Source organism: Muscardinus avellanarius (genome assembly GCF_963383645.1).
Source record: "Muscardinus avellanarius genome assembly, chromosome: 10".
Taxonomy (NCBI): Eukaryota; Metazoa; Chordata; class Mammalia; order Rodentia; family Gliridae; genus Muscardinus; species Muscardinus avellanarius.
In genome coordinates, this window is record NC_137796.1 from 14,077,316 (window position 1) to 14,083,315 (window position 6,000).

Below are 6,000 nucleotides of genomic sequence, written 5' to 3' on the forward strand. Positions count from 1 at the left end.
GTATTACAAGCGTGTGCCACCACACTCAGCTTATAATTTAATTAATTTTATTTCTCCAATGGTCTGAATAAGGTTTAAAATTTTAAAAAAGCAAAACTTGTAAGTTCCTTGTAAAAAAAAGCACTTCTCATTTTAATCATCTTATCCTAAACCTTGACTTTTATACAGTGTTAGCTAATGCTGACTACAGGTTTGGCAAGTGCGGGTTCCTCCCACTTCTGGACCCTTCAAACTTTGACAGGTTTGTTCTAATAAACCAGAACTCAAGCCAAATTAAGTGTTTTGTATTGTTTATTCAGTGAAAAAAAACATATACGTGTTTTCAAAGTAGAAAAGAAACCTCTTCCCCTTTTTGTCCTTTATTTATTTTTATTGGTGCATTGTAATCATACATCACATTGAAATACCCTTTTTGTCTTTTTTTTCCTTCAAAATAAAATTTGCTACACAAAGATACCTGGAAAAACCCTAATATATTAATGAGAAAATTATTTTCAAAATTTGTAAGCCATGAAACGTGAAGTAAGATAAATCTATGTGTTCTCTTAACTTTAAAACTGCTTGCTACTTTAAATATTATCCTGAATAAGAAACTGATTAAAAGTAACATGGATGAAAGAAAGCCAAACTGAACACAATCAGAGCATGGTAGCACATGCCTGTAACCCCATTACTCCAGAGGCTGAGACAAGAGGATCATAGGGTTGAGGCCAGACTCAGCAACTCTGTAAGCAACCTCACCTGTTTCAAAAAATAAAAAGGTAGCCAGGCAGTAGCCAGGCGTGGTGCCCACTTGTGATCCCAACATTCGGGAGGCTAAGACCGGAGGATCGCGGTTCCCGGACAGCCTCCGCTACTTAGTGAGGCCTTTTTTAACTCGGTGAGACCCGGTTTCAAAATAAAGAATAAAACATAGGACAGGGGGTGTAGCTCAGAGGTCAAATGCCTCTGGGTTCCATCCCCAGACCCGCAAAATAAATAAACAAACAAACAAAATAAAAAAATAGTAAGGAATGGGGGACAAGACTCAGAGGTAGAATGCCCCTGGGTTTAATCCACAGCACCAAAAATAATCTCTTTTTTTTGTACTTTTTTTTCTTTTGTTCAGTACTGGGAATGGAACCCAGGGGCATTCTACCTCCAAACTATACCCCCAGCCCTATTTTTTATTCTGTATTTTTTGAAACTGAGTTGCAAATGGCCTAAGTAGCTGAGGCTGTCCGCATCTATGATCCTACTCAGCCTCCCAAATGCTAGAATTACAAGCCTGCACCACCACGACCAGCTCAAAAATTATAATCTTTTGGGAAATACTCAACTTGTTAAAGTCTTATAAAAAGTTGTGATTTATTATGCTTGGGTTTTGTTTTGGTTGCTACCACTGATTTCTAAAATCGTTTTATTATTTTTTTTAATTTTGTGGTACTGGGGATGGAACCCGGGGGAATTCTACCTCCAAGTTACACCCCCCACCAGGCCCTATTGCAGAGGGCCTCACTAAGCAGCTGAGGCTGTCCATGAACCCCATCCTCCTGTCTCAGCCACCCAAAAGCTGGGATTAAAAGCATGCACCACCATGCCCAGTTTCTAAAACTTTTATTTATTTATTTATTTTTTTTTTGTGAGTTTGGGGATGGAACCCAGGGGCATTCTACCTCTGAGCTACACCCCCTGCCCTTTTTTTTTGGGGGGGTGAAACCTATGGGCTTTCTACCTCCGGGCTATACTCCCATACCTATTTTATATTTTATTTGGAAACAGGTCTCACTAAGTTACTGAGAGCCTTACTAAGTAGCTGAGGCTGGCTTCAAACCTGTGCAGTCCTCCTGTCTCAGCCTACCAAGCGCAGGAATTACAAGCGTATGCCACCACGCCCAACCCCTGCCCTATTTTTTATTTGTTATTTTGAGACAGGGTCTCACTAAGTTGTGGAAGGCCTCACTAAGTGGCTGAGGCTGTCTGCGAACTGTGATCCTCCAGTCTCAGGCTCCCGAATGCTGGGATTACAAGCATGTGTCACGACGCCCAGCTTAAAACTCATTTTTAAAATAAACATCCCAAACAGCCTCAACTATTATTTAGTGAGGCCCTCTGTAACTCAGTGAGACCCTATTTCAAATAAAGACTAAATAATAGGGCTGGAAGTGTCACTTGGAGGTAGAATGCCCCTGGGTTCCATCCCCAGAACTGAAAAAAAAAATAAAATAAAATAAACACTGAAGGAGCTGAAGCCAGAGGTGAAGGTGTACCTTGGAGGTAGAATGGCCCTGGGTTCAATCTCCTGTGCCAATAAATAAATGAATAAATGATAAATAAGGAAGTAAATATATAAATATTTTACTTTCAAATCTAAAATTGCTGTCAATAAAAATGGATCAAATAACTACTCCCAAAAGAAAATAAATGGAAGTTTCCTAAACACTAATCTTAATTTCTTTCTTTTTTTTCTTTGGTGGGTCTGGGGATGGAACCCAGGGGCATCTGACCTCTGAGCTATACCACCTGCCCTATTTTTATTTTGAAACAGGGTCTCACTAAGTTGCAAAGGGCCTCACTAAGTAGCTGAGGCTGTCCATGAACCACGATCCTCTGGTCTCAGCCTCTCGAATGCTGGGATTACAAGCATGCGCCACCACGCCCAGCAACACTAGTTTTAATTCCAAATGTCATTTTCAACAATTTTAGACAGATATCCATATATGTACTAATCAATCACTAGTGCACTAAACAGCACTTTGCTAACAATTTGTTAAGGCAAAAGGACACTTTCTATTAGTGAACAGCAAATCACCTAATCACCAATGGCATTCAGTGTGTGTGTGTGTGTGTGTGTGTGTGTGTGTGTGTGTGTGTGTGTGTGTTTTACTGGAGATTGAACCCAGAGTAAGGTCTACCTCTAAGCTACACCCCTAGCATTATTTTATTTGGTCCTGGGGATTCAATGAACCTAAGGACATTCTACCTCTGTGAACTACAGCACCAACCCCCAAGCCCCTTTTTTTCCTATTATTTTTTCATTTGAAACAGGGTCCCACTATGCTGCTGAAGATCTTGCTAAATTGCTGGGCTGGCCTTGAACCTGCAACCCTCCTGTCTCAGCCTCCCACACACTGGGATTAAAGACATACAACACTGTGCCCAGCTAAGAATAAATAGCATTTAAATACTAGCACATTTTACTATAACATGAACTGAGTTAAATAACACCTACTTAATAGCTATTTCAATACCTTTTTTCTTTTTTTGCGGTACTGGGGATGGAACCCAGGGGCATTCTACCTCTGAGCTGCACCCCCAGCCCTATTTTTTATTCTTTGTTTTTGAAACAGGGTCTCACTGAGTTGCAGAGGGCCTCACTGAATAACTGACACTGTCCACGAATTGCGATCCTCCGGTCTCAGACTCCAAAATGCTGGGATTACAAGCTTGTGCCACCACACCCAATACCTTTTTTAAATATGTAACCGAGAAACAACATTTCACTAAAACTACAAGGAGATACTTGGTAAATGAGTTAGTATTCCATAAGTATCCTCTGACAATTCTTTTAAAGCCAAAGAAAAAAATTCGAGCTTTAGAGTAATGTAGTTGGGCTGGGGATGCAGCTCAGTGTTAAGAGTTTCTGCCCAGCATGCCAAAGGCCCTGGTTTCAATCCTCAGTACCAAAAACAAAAACAGAGTAATGCACCCACAGAACTCACTCATATCTAAAACTGATATATTCTTGAAGTATTTCCTAAAAACAAATAACAAGGAGTATTTATACTAAAAATATTCAGTCTTCTAAGAAACCCTTATGATTTGTAAAGGAATTTATCTTTGGTCTCATTTCGATAAATTCAGAAGAATGCATTTGTATATGGGTTATAAGTATTAAGATATGACTCAATTCACGTTATAAATTTAAATTTCAATAGTCAGTTAACTGTATTCTCAAATTCTCTTTTGCAGACTGAGATGAAAGAAAGGTGATTCAGTCACACTCATCTACCTTGAAAAGTAGGAAATCATCAGTGAATTATTGTGAAATTATTTTTATTCAAGCATGCTTAGACTGGAAGCAACGTGTGTGTGTGTGTGTGTGTGTGTGTGTGTGTGTGTGTGAAACCCAAGAGCATTCTACCTCTGAGCTACATCCCAGTCCTACTTGATTTATTCTGTGTTTGTGTGCGGCACTGGAGATTGAACCCTGGGGCATTCTACCTTGGAGCTACCACCTCAGTCCTACTTTACTTTTATGTGGAAACAGGGTCTCTAGCTTGTGGAGTCTCACTTCTTGCTGAAGCTATCTTCCAACCTGCAATAGCCTCCCAAGTACTGAGACGACTACTGCAAACATTTTAAGAACTGGCGTGACTAGATTATTGGTACCTCAGATGGGTGTGGTGGCACACACTTCTAATCCCTGTACTTGGGAGGCTAAGACAGGATTGCAAGTTCAAGGCCAGCCTTGGCAACTTGGTGAGACGCTCTGCAACTCAGTGAGACCTTATTTCAAAAGAAAGAATAGAAATATAGGGCTAGGGGGTGTAATTCGGAGGTAGAATTCTCGTCGGTTCCATCCCCAGTACTGAAAGAAAAGAAAAAAAGTATGTATGTATGTATATGTGGGTACCTGGAGGATTCCTATTTTTCAACCCCAAAAGCTAGGGTGTATATAGTCTGGCAAGTACTACGGGGAACAGTGAAAATTACTATTTAAAATCCAACTATCCCAAGAGAAACCAACATATTCAGTATGTGCACAAAAATCACTACTGTACAAACATCTGAAAGTTAAGAGCACTAAGAAATCACTCAGCCCTCGTTTCTGTTAACCAATCCCTATAGCAACCAAAAAAAAGTTACGCTTCCTTCTACCTACGCCAGAATTATATTCTTCTTCACAGTCAGATTTCCATGCTCAGGGATATCCAATACCCAGAAAAAAATTACAAAACTGTCAATTAGTACCAGAGAGCTCTGTGTTCGGCACGGAACGGGAATCCACAGGGAGAAAACAGTTGACAGCTCCAATTCCCCCAGAGCCTCTTAACCCGCTGGAGTGTACTCTGCGCGAGTGCTTCGACCGATCTCCTCCAGCCCTAACAGGGAAACAGAACCAACCTCTCTCAGGCAACCAGGAACATCGAAAGAATTATTAGAAACTGACGTCGGCGGGGCCAGGAGTTTCAGAGAAGGGTAAGCCGGGTAGTCGCAGGTGAGTTTAAAAGAAAGAAAAAAAAAAAAAGGCGGAAAATCAGAAAAGAAGTTAGTTGGAAGGTTGGAGGGAGGCGAGGCCAATATCCGGCTCGGTTCTGGGGGGACGGCTCTGCAGGGGCCGGCGCCGATTAGGGCAGCAGGTGCCATGCTCGGAGTTCTCCGGGAGCCCCGACCGTCCGCACCCAGGACGCCGGGCCGGGGCGCGGAGGACACGCGCGCTGGGCCCGCCGCCGAGTTCAGCCCGCTCCCGGAGCTCGCCGAGGAGCGTGGCCGCGGGGGAAGTCGGGGTCGCGGGGGCCTGCACCTGCCGGCCGGGCGGCGGCGCGCACGCCGCTCCGCGCGGGGCTCGGGCCGCGGCCTCGGGGCCGACCCGGGGCGGGAGCGAGCCGGCCCAGCCTCTGTCCTCGCTCCTCGCCCCCCACGGGCTGGGAGCGGACCCCGGGGGCTGACCGGGAGCTCCCGGCCGCGCGCTCGCGGCCGCGGCGGGGGAGACACGCCGGGCGCGCCCCGCGCCGCGAGTGACACTCACCGGCCCGAAACCTCGAAGGAAACCAGCAGCTCCGGGGGCGGCGGCGGCGGCGGCGGCAGTGGCAGCAGGAACCGAACATCCAAAATGGCGGCTCCCTCGACCTCACCACCGCTCCCGCAGGCGGAGGGATCCCGAGGAGGGAGGGAGTTTGCAACTAACTTCACAAACTACCGCGACCGCTGCGGTGCCCAGCTCCCTCGCAGGCTGGATCCCGCGTCCCCCGACCGCAACTTCTGGGGCCTCCCCCCTCCTGGAGGGCCCAAGAACGC